Genomic DNA, 19,817 nt, shown 5'->3' on the forward strand with positions numbered 1-19,817 from the left:
AGTACCAAACATAAAAAGTAGTTGATTTACCAAAAAATTTGTAAAAAAGTGATTTATACAGTATATCTTCCTGATTAGTTTCCTTTTTCAAGTTTATGAATTGTATTGGAGAGAAATAAAAAATAGTTGTTTTCAGTTTATCTTTACTGTTCAGTATTTAATTGTTTAATTTCCAGTGTGTAACTTATGATTTTGTATGATGATAATTATAAAATGAACATAATTGTAAGGTTTCCTTGTATTAGTTTTGTGATTTGTGCTTCATGATATAAAGTTTTTACTTTTACTAGCAAAAGGTGCTTCAGCCCATATTTAGTCCAGTGTATCCATTCATTAGGATACAAGATTGCATGCAGAGTGAATGAAAATTTCATCATTTTTTGTCAGTTTACATTATTTTGGTTTAATACAAATGTAATTTTTTGGCATTCAAATTGAACTTTCCATTGACTATACATACTGCAATGTGGGTACCTCATGTTGACCAATATCTCACCTATCTTGATTTCACCATTTATATGACTTTCTGACCTTTACATGGTGGGTATGTGTATCCTGTGCTAGGTATGTGGATGGCCAGAGGGGTATTTGGTATGGTATGACATCATAAGATTAAATTCTCCTTCTGCCAATAACCTTTCTATATTTTCTACATTAATATGTGCTGTTAGTATAATTACACCATGCAATCACAGTTACGTTGTTTATAAGAGGCTTTTTAAAATGACATAGATTAGGAATATGATTCATCAATACATTTTTTTTCAATACTATATACATAAGTATATAAATATTACATACTGTATATTGAAACCAGTCAATTAATCTGTAACTTCAAATCAGGTGAATTTTGAAAATTTTCAATTAACAAAATTAACTGAAATCAGTGACGCTATTAATCAGATTCTAAATTTTAATAATCTAAAGGAAATGCATATAAATAATAAACAGATTTTTAAGAAATATGATCTTTAAGCATTGGTTGTACATGTTACAGTAGGTATTAAAGGTATTATTTATTAATGAATGATTTATGTATAATCATAATTTCCATGTTCAGTTCATTTATAGGTTAATTTCCTTTGAGGTTCAAATACAACCCTTATTTCTGTTGAATGACAAGGTTGAGGTTTCTTGTGTCCCTCTTGGGCAAAGAGACATCAATCACTTATGATTTCAAAGTTCTTGTGCCAAATAATTTTGTTTTTATAAAATACATAAAGTTTATGTCAGCCATAAGGCTAAAATAAGCTAAACATAAAAGGTAATATTTATTTAATGCAGAATACTGTAGTAATATACACTTTTTAAAAAATAAGAACACATTTTATAAGAACACTGAGGCTGAAATTGCTTAAAAATTAAGAACAAAATAAGAACAAATTGAGGCTGAGGTAGAATGTCAAACTACAAAAACCAAAAAATCATATCTGTACCTTATGTGCAGTAGGTGTGACTATGCAATACCCTCTATAATACAGTACAGTAGGTGTACCTACCTCCCATTTGTGGCCATTTTTTTAACCAGGGCCATTTTTTATGTGCCTTTCATTCAGGGGCCATTTTTTGCAGGGCTGCTTTCACCTCCCAGTACAGTGTATACTGCTGTACAATAATAATTTTCTATGTTTGGAAAGTGTGCAAAATAAGAACATTTTGAGCCTGAAATCTGTCAAAAAATAAGAACACTGAGCCTGGGCAAAATTTTACTGGTTCTTTTAAAAAAAAAAAAAGTGTAAGGCCAAGTAAAAAAAAAAAGGTTTCTCGTCGGTGTAAAAATGGGCGGTTACGCCCCTTTTTCCCCCAGTTTTTAAATATTAAAAAATCTGTATCTCATTCACTGTTCCCCAGTTTTTCGTCAAACAACTTTTTTCCGTCTTAGAAAAATCAGTTCTACAACATATCAAAAAATGTTTTTCCTCCGGAGTCTGACTTTAAGGCGGCCCTTTCTTGTCCTAATATTTTGAAAAAAGGAGAATGAGGGCATTTTTTTTTTTTTTTTTTTTTTATTCTTAGATGGCAAATCCAAGATGGCAAATCCAAGATGGTCGATGAGAAACAGCTAATATTTTCTCACTTTTGGCCAATAGACACATTGAAAGCAAATAAAAGACGCACTACACGTGATTCATATTATATGTATCCCCAACCACGAATGATGGAGACAGGAATTTTTAATGATGTGATTTAGCCAGGAAATAAAAAAAAAAATTAGTGAGACAGAGAAAATGGATGCACGAGGACGAGAATCTAGTAATTCTTTCTATTTGGGCTAAAATGTACTAGAAAATTTTCAGATGAATAAGCCAATTTCAAGTTCTAATAATTAAGTAAACGTAATGATATTATTATTATTAATAAATAAAAATATAATTAAAATTATTAGACAAAATTGTTTATGTGGAGGGGTTATTAATTACAGTAACCTATTTCTTGCTTAGTCTAATGAGGGTATAAAGTGCCTTGTATGATCTCAAAATAGGAATGGCATTCATAAGCCAATTCCCATGTCTGATCTAGAATGTTACATATACCTTGAGGATCGTGCAAACAGACGTATGATTCAGGTGGGCTTTTCACACTTGTCTTGAAGAAAAATAAGATCCAGTTCCCTAAGTACCTTCATCTACCTGTAAAAATGTGATGCTTGAGATGAGCTGTCTGTCTCAGAACCCTGTGTATAGCTCCACAGGAGACTTAAGTCTATGGGCTGTTGACTTAAATATTGTTTGTTGTACAGAAGAGGCCTGTTAATGACTTCAGGTGTTCCAGTTTTTATAAGTTACATAGATCTTATACCTGATCCTATGCAAAGATCTGCAAATACCGGCATTCAAATCATACCTTTGGCTTTTTCCTCCAGGTAAGTTTGGTATGTGAAATCGTGTGTAAGGTAGGGGGTAGGCTTACATGTGAGGTGGACTACATATAAATACACAAGGGACTAGAGTTGTGTAAGGCATACCATGAAAGCCTACATTTGAGAAACTTTTTTTTTTCAAATGATTTGGCCTATTATTATTTGGCCCATTAAAAGCAATTATAAATACCACTCTATGTTCTCAAAATAGATGCAGACTAAATAGTCATTTCTTGTCTTAAAGTCATCAAATTAAAGTATATACTTATAAAGAAATCAAAAGGCATTTTTTGTGACACTTAACCAGTGTAAATCAGTGTTAAAAAATCACCCTGGTTAGCGAAAGTTCAAGTACAGCTGAAACACTTTAAATATTATCAACCTTCTGTCTGGTGTCAAGATCTTGTTATGGTCAATTTATAAAAAAGATTTTATCAGTAATTATAATATTATAGTGCACCGAGGGTGTGTGACTGCACCCTAATTACACCCTAGACACAGCATCTTCAAGACTTTTTGACCCTCCGTCCATGCTAGTTCCACTACCCGTGGCAAGGTTGTACAGCCTGTGGTGTGAACTTTGAACTGTTCAAGACCGTTTGATTCTTTTGACCTGCCAATTTGTGACCTTCGTTAGAATGTTAATCTAATGATTAGTAGGGCGGGGTTCTGTGCCACCCATTCTATGTGCACTGGTCTGTCTTGTGCTGTAATCATAATCTTGAGCATATGTCAACTGCACCTTACCAGTTATAACAGGACTATTTGTTCTCAAATGGCCAGAAAAATACTACTACTACGTATAAATTACAGTATGAATATATCCTGATCATCTATTTACTGATAGAAAGTACAATATTATTAGGATCGATGGAAAATTTTCTTTGAATTCTAATAAAATTAACAACATTTATTCCAGCGTTTTTATCTGTACAATTTTAAGTCATTTCTTTAATTGGTCACAGTGAGCAATAGTCATTTTTAGGAAAATGCATGTATCGCAATGCTTTTTGACTTTGATTAGGCCAAAAAAGCCTTTGTTTGCCCTCCTCCACCGCCCCTAACTCACTGAAAAAAATAGGGGCGGAAAAACAAAAAAAAATGTTTTTTTTTTTTTAGTTTTAGTCTTTACAATTAAAAAGAATGTTAGTGAATTTATCTTTATTTTTGCCAAATGCTCTATAAATTAGTCTGAAGTTGTTGTCTGATGTAAGATATTGCCATTCTAGGCTTCTGTGGGTTATTTGTATTCCATCTGATGAGTATCTTAAAATAGAAAAAAAAAAACTTTTTCCACCTGCCCCTTTTCATCATTTTAAAAAGAAGAGCAAACAAACAATTTATTTTTTTAGGCCTTATGTTGTTTTGTTTTACTTTCTTTGTTTCATTTTAATATTTAACAATGGCAATACGGCCTTGTAGAATAGTACCCTCTTGGTGGAACAAGCTTCTGTGTTAAAATAAAGTTTTAATAATAATAATAATAATAATAATAATAGTAATTTAATAATAATAATAATGGTTTCTTTGAAGTGTTTTGTTGTGAGGTTCATTATAAAATGTTGCTTTTGGTCGAAACTCCAGTTATCTACACTAAATCACTTGGAAGCGAAATTGAGAAGTCAATGTAATGCTCTAAGTCTGTGGCCAGATTAGTCACTGCTGCAAGAGACAACAGTGACACAAAAACAAATTATATAACAAAACATAATACTTATAAAATACAGAAACACTGTCATTGTATGAGAAGACAAGCTGTGACCTTTGATTGGCTGGTAATCAGAGTTATCCATGTGACTAAAATGAAAATAGCCAATTGGTCAGTTTACTGTAGCAACAACATTTACGTTTATAATTTAGATTAAATTTCAGAAAATAAAAATTATAATATTTACCCACATGAAGTCAAAAAATAATTGTAGGCTAACAGAATTAAAAGACTGGATTAAAACATTTTTTTTACGAAAAACCTGTATTGCCACAATCTGAAGCAACCTTGATTATGCAGCGTGTATATCGCGGTAACTATGTACAAATTTTGTTTTCTCGAGTATTTACCAGTTTTCTATTCGACTGGTTGTCTTCATTAAGTAGGATTTTACCACTGTGCAGGTGGGTGTGGCTTAACAAAGAACGACCAGTCAAATATGGCCATTGTCTTATTCTATCACTGATTGTTACATCTGTTTGAGCGTGTCTTTACAACTTTAAAAAGTACATAATTAATGATCGATTACATAATTATTAGTAAATTAATATCATTTAATGATTATAATAATAATTATGTTTAGTAATATTTACCGTAATGAATCAGAGGAGGATGAAATCACGCTGTTTTAACACCTGTGCTAGATATCAATACAGCCCATGTTTTAAATTGAATGAGTATCATACCTAGGCCTTGATTTTTAAACCATCATGGGTGAACAACCTGCATGGGGAAAGCCTAGGTCAGTTGTTGATGAAGAATGCTAAAAATTGTGCAATCATTTTCTGGCCAATTGGTTTTAGTCCTGTGTCATTATTATGTGGAGGCCACATCACAAAACAGTCGACTTTTTGGATGCTATTGTAAACGCATGCTAAGAATGAGTTAAAAAATATATATCTTTTGCTATATAATAATCTTTAACTTACTATTTACTTCGCTTGTTTGTCATTGAAGGTTATTATTAATACAGCCTTAATTTTAAATGAGCAATTTTTTTAATGTCTTGTTTTCAAGATTCCAATGGAACTAAACCTGTGTAAAAATAATTTTTTGGTTTTCCTAGTGAAAAATCAACTTGGTTTATAAATTTTAAATGTTTACTATTTTATGTTGTTATAAAGAGCTCTGTAATTGTAGAACTTAATTGATTTTATTCTGAATGACCCTGCTGAAGCATTGATTTTTAATTTAGAAATCAAACAGTAGTGCAGATTATTTTTTGACAGATGACCATTAATTTATATAAAACAATAATTGATTGAATACTTTAAATTGTAATTAATGATATCAAGTTATTCTTCCATGAGAATTTTTAGTATAGATTAAAATCTAAGATAATACCTAGGTCAATACATAGTGTAGATGTTGTCAATCCCTACCACATTCCATAGAAGTACACTTGGTTCTCCCACCAAGACCTGATGAGATCTGCTAGTTGCCCTGTTTATGATGTATCAATATTTGCTAAAATTAGACCATAACCAGCATGGGTGTCTTCCCAGCGATCCTTGGTAGACACGCAAATTTAAGTTCAAAGAGTTTGGTTGCCTAACTTCCTGTTAATGTTAACTTTCACCCACCCAGCCCCATAGGAAATTTGCCAAGATATCTAATTTGTTGATTTGGTATGTTGGTTTTGGTCACATTAACAGAAAATAACTGTAAACCAATGGAAATAAATTATAGTGCTCTACAAAACCTAAGCATATATAAATGTGCTCTCATTTTGAGGTTAAAACTTTGTCCAAAATATTAGATTGAAGATTGAAGATCCAAAACTGCTTTTCCTTCATAAATTTCTGGCAGGAACATCAGGGGCAGATCCAGAATTTTTCAAATGGGAGGGGCACAACAGTTTCAGAATAGATAGTGACACATACCTATAACACTAATATAGTATGCTTTGAAATTTAAAGAATTTAGTGTCAAAACTGTGGGTGGGGGCGGTGGTGGTGGTGTTGAGGGCACATTTCCTGTGCCTTCCTACTAGATTCACCCCTTAATCCATTTTATAAAAAGTTACATTTCATAATTTTAAGGAGAATCGTGTTCATCAGTGTACTCTTGAATGTAGTAAATTTTTTAGGAGAGAAATATGGAAGGAAAAAAATAAAGCATAATTAAAGAAAAAGTAATTTAATATTGATTTGATATGGGGATTAAAGTCAATCACCTGCACTACAAATCACAGTTTTGCTTTGCTCCAAAAAGAGAGAACAAAATTGATGTTAAACATAAATTAATTAATTGGTGGACATTAAACAATCTTCAATCATTTTAATCATCTGTTTAGATTAGCCTTGTCACGCTTATTAAGAACGGTTCTAATTTAGTATTTATGAATAGTGCACTCCCAACAAACTCACCAACATTCAATTACAATTTGTCTCATCATATAGTTACCATGGATACTCATACTTTCGCTCTGGGACAATTTTCGGAAGAATGGAATCTTGACTGGAGATCATTATCAATGACTATTCTATTAAAAAAAAAACAGCTTAAATGATCTTTCGTTTAAAATTAACCCGACATGTACCTTGTTAAATAATTTTCTGGTACAACATGAATATTCCAGATTGAAAATAGATGGCATTTTTATTCGGTCATTATGAGTTCAGTAGATAGTGCAAAGTAAACATTTCATGCACTTTCTTGATTCCTTCGAGGAAAATAATTGTACAATTTGCGAAGTAGGTCTCAAAATTATAGCTCACAAAATATTCTTTTCTAGTTAAAGTAGACTTTTACACGTTGTTTATTGAACTTTATTTCTTAAAGATAATCAGAAGACGTCAAAAGAGTGTATTAATTTCAGTTATTGTAATTAGTGCCTTTGAACATTGTGGCTACTGAAATGTTGTTTTCTGGGAGGAATAATTTGCTCATTATTTCCAAAACTTCTAAAAAGCTAACCAAACTACTGTTGCCTCTAGACATGTGACCCTTTATCCAATCAAAAGGTAATTAAATTAACACTTTCCCAAACCAAAACCTTGAAAATTAATGGACCACCAACATCATTGGTAAAAATACAGTATGAGTTTTAATATAATGTACCAAAAAAAAAAAAAAAAATTAATACTAGATATTGTGTATAAAATATAAAAACCAATGATGGGATTGGATGTTTAATTTTTTAGTAAAATTTAACGTAATTTTGATTTGTCCTTGTCTGCCCTACTTTCTAGTTCTATGTCATATCTCCCTGCTGTGTTTTCTTGAACAATTGGAGATTGGCCTAAATTGCTGCTAATTTGGCCTACATCATATAGGTCTGTGTTACATTGTAACGCATCTTCATTGAAATATGTAAACGTGCATTCTAAGCCTCGTTGCGGCATCCTCCATGTTTGGACACCTGTCTCCATCAGGTTCTTGCAGCTTCCACGCATACTCTAACATCTCATGTCCGCAAACCTACACCGCTGAACATAAAGATTCACCCGATAAGATCATAATAGGTCAATTTAGATGCAAATTGGTTTGTATTGGATAATGCAAGTGGTATTTTTGATGTACAGTATATTGAAATTAGAGTTTATAGTTTCTTAACAAAAGCAACAGTGTCACATTGGGTAGGCTGCAAAGCCATATCCCTGTCGTGCTGGTACAGGTGTATAATAACTATTAATTCTGTTCTTACGTTTTGATAAAATTTGATAAGTTACACAAACGTCTAAAAAAACATGCCCTTGATTTGATTCTTTAGTTTCAGATGTCTTCCGTATTTCCGGTTTTGGAAGAAAATATAGAATTGTTAAAGTACATATGAACTTACTCGATATTTTTAATATCTTTAATTTTTATTCTGGGGTGACACATGATAATAATAGATTGTTTAGAAAATTATAATCCATTTCGGCCTTGTGCAAATGATTAGATGCCTTTTTGAATTTCCTTAATAAAGATACGGGTAAATTTCTTGAACTGAAATCCTAGATAATAGATATATCGATCATGTACGAAAGACCTACAGTATACAGTAGTTGAAAACATTAGTAATCCATAAAAATCTATTTTATACTCGTAAGTTAAGCTAAAGACAAACAATAGTATAGCTTTAATTTTCCAAGAAGTCGATGTGAAACAAGTACTGGTTACTCTCCGGCATTGATACCATCTTGTTTTCAGACTTATAAGTTTAGGCGCATTATCGTTTTAGTCAAGTTTAAGTGGTCATTGACGTTTTTATTAGACTCTAATGTGATTTTAGATTTTAATATTTATTTCCCGTTCCCTTGGTAGTACTCTGTTCTTCATCGTCATCTTCGGAGAATTTGCAAATTCAACTTATATTATGTTCAGGCCACGACGTTGGTGGAATAATTTTTCTCACGAGATGAGAAAACTAATTCATTTATGTATCCCATATGTAATCTTTTAAGTAGAACTTGATCAATAAATGTTTTGATGGATAATATTTTCTAAACATTTTAATTATGTGTTATTATATCAAAAGCAAACTAGTAAAGTACTGACCCCTTTCAATGCTTTTGAATACCGATGGGACAAAAGAATATCTGATCTTATCTAGAAATCCTTTTGCTTTCACATTTCAGACAAAACAGTAATTTTTGTTTAGTCTAACAAATTGTATCATTAGAATAGGTAAAAGTAGGGCAGGTACATGAATTCTTCACCACGTTAGATTATTGATATTAATTTCCTAGAGATTTGCAAAGTACATGACTAAAATTACCTTGAGAAAAACGCAACTGATAAAGAAATATAAATTGATTTTCTATTGTATTGTTTCGAAGAAGTTAGAATAAAAGGGGTTCAAGTTAAAAGAACTTTGATTTATCTGTGAAAGTAAGTGTTTTATTGCTTCTGCCAAAAACTGCTGCAATAAACCTAATTTTGCAATCAAATCTTGAGAGATATTCTGAGATGCAGGTTCTTTGATTGCTAACTAATATCGTAGTTTTATGGGTCGGAAGATGTTCTTTGTCTACTCTAAGTGGTTGTTAAATCTACATTTTTTATTGTCACAACTGCTTAATGGGAATTGTTTGTAAGATATGCATTAATGATCGGTTGAATTGCACCGGAGGAAAAAAAAAACACTTCTGTGGCAGAGAATCAATTACTGTATATTTTTTGAATAATACAAATTATTAGACTGATTTGTACAGTCTCCTGATGAAGTCCACTGTGTGGACGAGAGCTAGAGAATAAATTCTATAACATTCTCAGAAGTGCTGCTGTTATTTACTTTATATTTTTTGTAAAAAATTCTAGTTTTATGAAGGGACTGCTGATAATATTGAACCATGTATATAAGAGTACTTGTGGTCATCCATTTTCTCATCCTTTTCATGTACAAAGTTTACACTGGGGGAGGGAGACAGTGTGTGTACTCATTTATGAAAATTAAACAAAAATAAAGGTAATTGATATTCAAAATAACAACAATCATCATTTCATTATGTAATTCTTTGGGAGATGGAAATGGTCACAAAAGAAATTCCATATTTGTATTGAAACTGCTGACCAATTAGTTAGAAAGACTTAGTATAGCATGAGTAGAAATAAAAATAAGATAAATGAAATAAATTTGAGATAAAAACAATTAACAAATACAGAATATAATCTGTTGAATGATTTAACACTCCTTTTTAGGTGTTTATCTGGTAAGGGGGTTAAATTGTTCTCGCCTTTGGGCAAGGTGCCTTCCAATGAGCATAATAGTTTGACAGTAAATCGTTTGTTTATTTATACAGAAAAGAATTGTTATTCAAGAAAGGGCACAAAGTCTAGTTGTCCAAATTGATTGCTTGAAGAAATAAACTCCAGAATTATCATTGCCTGAGCATTGTAGAAAGAACGCAATTTATAAAGCACCCCAGTGGTGGATCTGGGATTGAAGAAGGGAGTGGTGGCTAAATTAGCTATGTAAACAGGTATATGGAGCCCTCATTTAGAAAATCTTTGTGGCACTTTCTGCCTAAGAACCACAGATTTTGAAATTGATAAAAAAAAGTATATACATCTTTAAAGGGATACCATATTATTTCTTTTAAAGCTAGCAATAAGTAAGTTTACATACATACATGGCTCTCTAGTATTCATTTTGTTTAAATTTATGGTACCACATTATTTATAATAATCCAAATTTCTGTAGTGATTCATTTTTTTCCTATGAGTATTTGTATAGAAACTTATAATTTCCTGCTTTATACAATTGAAAAATAAATTCAGTATAATGCTATAATGATAGAGTCCATTTCCCCAGGGTTCTACTATGGCACTACTGATTGTGCCAAAAAAAAACTTTTTCCAGGGATACATGCATTAGTAATACCAAATACTATATCCTAATAAGGGGTAAATTTTCAAGAGCTTATTGAAATGATTTCCAATGCAATTGTAACTTTCTCAAGCAGAATGTTATGTTTAAAAAAAACTGTATGCTACAGTAAGGCAATGATATAGCCATTTGCATTTAGAAAGTTTTTAAACAGCAGTGATATAATATAAAATAAAAAACAAGTTGTATTTCATGAGAATATATTCAACCAAGGATTTTACAACTTGTGTTAATAACAAAACAGCAAGGACAACTACTTTTGTTGAGAGATGAGGTGAAGAGTGCTGATACACACTCTATATACATCTACGTCCTTCGTTTCATTCAGTTTCCTGTGTGATACAGCATATTACATCACCAAGTGTTCCCCTCTGTGTTACCTTGTATGTTTTTTTGCAATGTTTTTTTAGTGTTCATGTTATTTCATTTCTTATAAAATAATATTACAAGATCAATGACACAAAAACAATGGATTAGCTTCATCTCCAATTGTGCAAGAATACTCAAATATTGATATCTATTACCACAGGGTTAAGTTTAAAAAAAAAAACCCTTAAAAGAAGTTGCACAGATATTAGAACATATGTTTATTATCAAATTTAAATATTTTTTTCAAACTTGTTAGTAATGTAAGTAGAATTACAAACTCTTTAATGCATTTTTTACTGCTTTAGATAATTGATTAATTATTGTTTTGGGTTAATTTTAATTATTGTTTATAGTGAAAATCAGATGGGTCTATGCAAAGAATATAATAATATTTAGGGAATACTGAAATTTATAATTATCAAATATAGTCCTGAATGTTAAGTCATGTTTGTGAAGGGTTGTTTATTTTGGTTCTAATTTTAAATAGCTAATGATTACTTAATGTGTAAAATAAGCCATTTATGTATATTTTTCAGCTCAAATATTATTGTATGTAGATTGTTGATATTATAGTAGAGAACGAACTGTATTATTATACCAATATTGTCCATCTTAAAGTCAGGCTCCGGAGGAAAAACATTTTTTTATATGTTGTAGAACTGATTTTTCTAAGACAGAAAAAAGTTGTTTGACGAAAAACTAGGGAATGGTGAATGAGATACAGATTTTTTGATATTTAAAAACTGGGGGAATAAGGTGTAAAAATGTTTAAAAATCTGTATCTCATTCACCGTTCCCCAGTTTTTCGTCAAACTTTTTTCTGTCTTAGAAAAATCAATCGTACAACATATCAAAAATTTTTTTCCCCTCTGGAGCCTGACTTTAAAGGAGATGAAGATTAAAATGAGAACTTTGACCTACATATTCACAAACTTAAACTGTACTTTTATTTAATACAATAAAAATTAGGTAATGATTGATAATAAAAATAAGTGGTGATAGATTAGTAATTGGTAAAAGCGGTAAAATAAAAGGATCACCTAATTCTTTACTGGTAGGAATTTCATTTACATAAACTCACCATGAAAGTTTAATAATTACGATTGATGAATTGTGCAGCCTTTGCTGACCTTAATACCCAAGTGCCATTTGAACTAGTGCTCCTGTCCTAACCAGTATTTTCTAAATCTGTTCTTGACTTCTACCACCCCTTGAGATGGTCAAATGGAGTTAATTCACTGGCCATGACTTGCATAGCAACTGTCCCCTCAACCAGGGCCTTTTAATTGAACAATTTTGTCCTAGTTTTTATTTCTACAGAAACCACTAATAATAATTTTCTCACCCACAAGCAGTGACTTGGTACTCAATTTGTGACTTGTCACTTGTTAGGGCTGTCTTGAAATTGAGGGATAACAGTTCTGTCTTCTTGCATTAATTATTTTTCCATAACTTAATGATAATTATAAAAGAAAATTTAAATCTAAATTTGATGCTTGTTGTTTTATTCCTTGGCTAGGAAATTCAAAATCATTAAACAAATTTTACAAACAAGGTGAAGTTCTGTCAACAATATTAAATTTTAATTTAATAAGGCCAAATAAATTTGTTAGTTTCAAATCTTGGATTTGAAATTATTTTTGATGAGGGTACATTATTTACTATTTTAAATCTCTTGAAAAGTGTATGCATTCTGCCATTTAAGTTTCCAACTCTTGTTAGGCTTTCACAACAATCTTTCATATCATCATTATTCATATTTTCCTTGGGAAAATGATTGTTTTTTTGAAAAATCGCAAGTAGTAATTTTTTTTTTATGAGGCTCCAAAACTTGATGATTACGGGAACATGAAACCAGCAATCAATTTTATTAGGCTTAATCATATACATTTATATTGGATAAAACTGGGTTGATTGTGTGACTCCCAAGCAGTAATCTTTGACATTTTCTAGAAGGCTGTTGAAATATATCTTTAATAATGGTTTTTAATCACATTATTTTATAACCTTGTATATTAATTGACCATAAAATGTGTCTATCACATTTGTCATGTCTGGCAAGCCTTTTGATCTGTTGAGAAAGTTGTTTCAAGTCTTAAGTAATATTTTATGAATTCATTATTCATTATAAAGTAAATCCTTGCCGAGCCACAGTGCTCATATAGACTGGAGCATATCTCCAGCTTTATTATTATTCATTAGAGTTCCCAAATGTTTGCCCTTTTACTAGGAATGTTAATTTTTAGGAGTGTTTATTATAGGTGTAATTGTATGACCAAAATTAAATTTCTGGCTTATTTACTATTGTAAGAGTGAGTATATCAAATCCAGAAAATCAAAACAAAAATTGTAGATCTTCTTTAGTACTATATTAGGCTTAATTGTGGTTGTGGTTTTAAAGTTGAAAAGTCTAAAAGAGAATAAAGTTTCAAAGGTTGTGACTCCTCTTAGTGATCTACAGTCTTTATACCAGCCAATTAGAGACATCAACCCACTCAAGTGGCGTGTGGTATGTTGTCTGTACTTTAGTTCAAGTGGCGTTTTTTGCTTGAACTTTAGCCTTGCTGTTCTTCACGTAGGACTAGCCAGAAAGTCTGCAGTAACCATTGGCCCAGTGCTGTCCCATTTACCCATCGTACAGAAACATGAGGATTGACACAGATTTTGTTGATACAAAATCTAACCATGTTTCCATGTAGTAACATAAATAAACATGGAGTTGGTGAAAAACTGCATTTCCTATCCAAAAAAAATGTCTGATTGTTTTCTGTAAACATGATTTAATGCTAGGTTGAAGAAACATTCACTTTGATGTATAGTACTGCACTTGGAAGATGCTTTGACTAATAAGCTTTCTATGGAATTGGATTATATGATTTATTAGACTCATCTATATCTTTTGCCACCCATATAATGAGTAGTAAACCACTGTATATTTTTGTATAGCACATAGAGCTCTGCTTTTGTATAGGCTAAATTATTTCCATATTTTAATGTTTATTTATGCCCATATTCATACAAAAGTATTAAAGTTTAATTGTATTGATATAACAAGTTGAATCAATGTTTTCTGAAATTAAACTTTAATGTGGAAAATAATGTTAAGTATATGTAGGTGTTATCTATATACAGTATAAGTAAACACTGATATTGGTATTTTTTATATTCTGTAATTTATTATTGTAATAAATTGCAAATGTACAGTCTTTCCTTGTCTGAAGAAAGTTCTTATTCCAAACCTCTACTTTCATGCCTTGTGTCACTGTTTGTGTTAAAAACTGACACAATTGCATTATTTTTTCACTATTACAGGTTTTCATGGGTTAAGTTTAGTTCATTTGAAAGCTTGTTTTGTAGAATATAGGACACATTGTACCTGTAAACCATGTTGCTCTCCCATATGGAAATGCGTAACGTCTCCAGAGCTACCTAACTTAGAGATTTAAGTTTAGATGCACTGGTAAATAAATGAGACAGCAAAGATTGTGTTCCAGAGGGAGAAGAACTTTAGTGCTTGCAGGTAAGTCAGCAAAATACAAGAGGTTGGTAAGCCGAGACTACCAGCGCCATGCGGATTACAGTTTCTCACGTTGAGAAACTCATTCAGTCATCATACGGCAAATTCTAAATGACAGTTCGTGAATTTACATGATCGAATTTGTTCAAGTTTAATTTGATTCAGTTTAGTGAATGTGAATTTGGTTAAGCCTGACATGTACATGATTCCATTAAATTTCCGGGAAACGACCTTTTCCAATGGTCTACACTGTCTGGATTTTGAGCCTATTAATATATTATCAAGGTTAATAACATGCATTTTCATCATTGCTCAATTGCAGCCGTATAGTCCATGAAGCATGATTCAAATTATAAGTTAGAATTTGTCGGGCATTAGTTTCAATCAACCATGATGTAACTAGGAGACATGTAATGGAGTCATTTTTAAATTTAAGAGAGTAAGCATATTCCTTGGAAATAATTTTAACATTGGTGTTGAAAGACCAAGTTAAGCTCCATGGCTTGTTTGTGACGCATACTTTGCGACATTAAAAATATGCTAAGGACGTTTTAATACCTTGTTTAGTGAGCCCACCGCTCTCCCCCCCTCCCAATAATAATAATTTCGAACAAATATAAAAATTTTATTTTTTGCCAATTAGCGTACTCGCCACCACAAAAAAAAAAAATGCAAATTTGATTTATTTTTATTACGTCCCCCACTGCCTTGAAATATAAAAAAAATAAGATAACAGGTATTTACTACATTGTTTACATTCACCAATAAATTTTCTTTTAAATTTTCTCCTCTGTTTGGGTATTTTTGGCAAAACTACTTGCTTAGTAAGAAACAAAATTTAATTTTTTTTTTCTATTATCCTCTGACGATTTAAAAAAAAGTAAGTTTGTGATAACAAGATATTAAAAAAGTGTCACTTAATCCTGAAAGTGATTGATCCAGGCCCCATTCATAGATACTTTAAATTGTCTAAAACAAATGTTCATAGTAAATTATCAGCAAAAACTAAGTTATTTCGATCTGTCTCCTTAGAAGTTATAACTGATTTGACTTCGCATAACGTTAGTCATAACATTACATTTTTAGCTTGAATTTGATTTTTGAGGATTTTTAAGATTTTACCTCAGACTATATCTAAAGCATAACTTTTTGTTGAATATAATATATATAGATATACCACAACTGGTGGGCTAACATTTTAACCTTAATGAAATGAAAACTGTAAATCTTATACCTTACTAGATTTAAATCTTGCATCTGTTGCTTCATAAAATTCATTGATTTGTCGTTTGTTTACCCAAAATATTTAGAGCTTTCATCACTTTCGAGAAGCTTATTATACATGTCCATAAAAATTTAAAGGCAGTCATGTTAAGGTCAACTCAAACATTGTCTTATGGTGCAGCCCAACACAATTCATTGTTGAGGACAGTCTTTAGGTCATCGTGAGAATATTGAACATGTTTAATATTCTTCGTAGTGACTGTCTGCAACTCAGACCGATGGGGCTAGCGTTTAACTAACACAGACCTTACTTCGGGTTCTGTTGTACGATGCTGACAGTGTTTCTTTTGAAAAGCCCTATTTTGAAATTTTGAAAACCCTTAAAAAATTATATAATAATGATAATATCTTTATTTTAAAATGGGAAAAAACTTGTATCACCATATTGGTGTTTTTCACAAGGCCGTTTTTGCAAGAAGATGCAAATAGGATGAAGAAGCTTAAATATAAAAAATTGAATTGAATTACGTATAGTACAAAGAAAAGGTAGAAAAGAAAATGAATTATAAATAATGAAAGAAATACCAGTTCCATGATAAATAGGAACCCTATGTCCTACATTCAGTATTCCTAAAGTGACCTTTCTGGAAAGATTGTTCCCGATGTTGGTGATTCATGCTTTTAAATGTTTTTTTTTGGCCCATTACCTACGACCTATTAAGTCACTGTGTTTGCAAAATAGTGAAATCTATGCCATGGGAATTTATAATTGTGTAGTTATTATTTTTTAATTGCTTATAAATATATAAAATAAATATTAAAAATTGATATTGCACCAATTTAAGAACGTGATCAAAGGTGTACTAAACCATCAAAAAGTGTTTTTAATAAAAGTATGTTTTTAAATTAAGTTTTAAAATTTGTTGTGTGTTTCTGAATTAATTTGTAAAATATATTTAGGGCAACCTACAAACTTTTCAGTGGAAGTCTGTGTATACATACATCTGTTTTCCGAGTTAGTTGAGACTCTAGCTAATAAATCTCTTTAAATATTACCTTTTGTCGTCTCAATAAAAGTTTCTTCCCCTAGGAACCTTTAATTTTTTCTGAACCCATCCAGCAAAAGTCGGTATCAGGTAGATCAAGAAAATTCCTAATCTTAAAATCCTACCTGAGATTTGAATTTGTGGTATCAACATTATAATTTAATAAGTAAGTATGAAAAGCTATATTTACTATTGTTATAATCTGGAATTTGGTGAATACATTTTTGGAATATAGGAAGTTCTCTATATTAAGATCTGACAAGGTTTGACAAGTAATGTTCTCTGGTGAGTAGTCATTTTTAATATTTGGTAGATATATTTTTTCCTTCTATTTTTTTTAGTTGAATGCGTGCCAGAGAAAAATACATCATATCAGAATTTAAACCATCTGCGATAACAAAGGACTTATATTAATATATAGACAGATAAATTGAATGTAATACTCAGTATAACTACTGTTTGCTACCAGAGATTGGACTTGTTTCATTGCGCTTTTTTCTATCTCTTTTAGTGTGCGACTAATTATAATAATTCTTTTATTCTCACTGTGAAAAATATTAGCATTTTGTTTACACACACAAATAAAAATGAAAGACTTTTAATTGAAAGATTATTCTGGTCTAAGCATACCAAAAAAACAACAGAGATATTTAAAAAAAAAGAAAAAAAAGTATGCTTATATAGAGAAGTAAGTGGTAAAGAAACAATTAAGAGGTTAAAAAAATGCTTGTCTAACTTTTATTTCTTTAAGAGTTCAGGTGGAAAATACATGTGGAATAACTGTAGATTATCACTAAGGGGCGGTGGAATAATTGATTTGGACGTGATTCAGTGGTTGGTAATCTCGGCGGAAGTACTTGCTGAAATCAACCTACCAACTGCTTCACAACATTATGGGTGGGGCTAAATGGTCTGACACTTGTTCAATAAGTATATGACTTTTATTAGAAATCCTTTGAGAGTTCAGTTTAGGTTTGTTCCTAATTCGAACCTGATGTAAAAAATTAGGTCTTGGTGGAAAAAAAAAAGTTTAGAGATATTTTTAAATGCAAAAGTTTGGAGACTAGGTAATAAATATATGTAAAGCTTCAAATTCGAAACCATAAATTGAAGTGATGAAATATGAAATGTTGTATAATAGTAATTAATAAAAACTATTAAAGAATAAAATGGTAATACCACCATCTTGTTGCACAGTATTACTGTGAATCAAATTTGTAGCTCTGTTTTTGCTTGCCCGGTAGTATGAGTATTTCTGTTAGTATCTATGTAAACATTACGCAGAAAACGTTTCACCTGTCATTTTACAAGCTACTGGAGAAGGGTAAATATTTTAAGAAATGACAAAATCTGCACCCAGTTGTGAATTTAAATCTCCTTTGTAATCTTGTCCCAATAGAGTATGTAACACCTGTACCCTTTGTCAACGTATCTACGCTGTTCCCTCTTCCCTGTAGTATGTAGGCTGTAACTTGATGTGAAAACTGGGCCCCAGCTTAGGAAATTGACTAAGTATGATTGTCTGTGCAGAGCCAACGACTTCTTGTCGTTAACTCCTTAGAGATTCTCCGCAATCACCTTTAATTCATTCCAAAACTTCTGATCGCAGTTATTGTCTTTGTGAACTGGGAGTCGGACGAGGCGGATGCTATTGACTGAGGTCACTGCGAAGTGCAAAACAAAATGTTTGTAGTAAAATTCAAGTATCATAAAATGATTTTATGCGACCCACATTTCTTGCAGGAAGGTGTTAATGTGGCAAAATCCTTTGATCAGTAACGTGTTGTTGTAACTTTATACTTTTAATACTCTCAAATAGGAGCTGTATTTCCGCTTATAATATGGGAATTAAAAACCGGCAAAAGTTTTTTGTCTTAAGGTACAATTTATTATGGGACTACTCCAGAATACCTCTGACCCTCAGTATTTCAGTAGGATAGTGTACTTTAGATGCTCCCAGCCAGCTCATATGAGAGGAAATAGCCTGCTTCTCTAGTCAGTCAGTCGCACATTGTGTTTGTGGGCTTTAAACAATTTATATAGGTCTGTGATAAAATAGGAATGAGTGCTATGGAATTTTCTAGCAGCATCTAACCTTTCTTTTAGGAAAGGTGGTGTTATCTTCTGCAATATACCATAATACAAGCTTAGTGTGAATGGGTCGATACTACTAACAATACTGGTATGTTTGCCTCTATAATTTATGTCTCTCTGAAAGGGACTTAAAATATTCTTATTCTTATTTTGTCAGTTGTCTGTTGTGTGTGGGTGGAATCTTTTCAAAGTGTTGATGGTAATAACCACAACCACAACATTTTTAAGATTGCTCGATATGCTGTCTCATTATCTGCTATACATAGCTGGAATAGGTGACCAAGCGAGTATTTTGACCCGTTCATGACCGGCCGGTCTTAATTAGAGATCATTATCTCAATAGGCCCCGAGTCGGTCACAGGTTAAAAGTTGGCAAAACTCAGCAGCCTTTTCTATGAGAATTTAATTGGTCAATTACACCGCGAATAATATCCTATTAATTCTTATGAATTGGTCAACCATTGAGTTTAGATAATTTCATTAATGGATTAACAAAAGGAAATTAGGAGGCTTAATATAGTCGTGAAGAATACTGTGAACTTTTTGTACAGTCTAGTCGAACACCTTTACTGAAAGTAGAACTGTTTTAATCGATAACCAAACTTACTGCAATATTTTGTCAGTGTTATCAACATGACTATGTCAGGCAAACCAGATGAAAATATTTAATTATGTTTTGGTGT

Source organism: Anneissia japonica, unplaced genomic scaffold, assembly GCF_011630105.1.
Source record: "Anneissia japonica isolate Jap-2015-1 unplaced genomic scaffold, ASM1163010v1 scaffold585_len4108843_cov191, whole genome shotgun sequence".
Lineage (NCBI taxonomy): Eukaryota > Metazoa > Echinodermata > Crinoidea > Comatulida > Comatulidae > Anneissia > Anneissia japonica.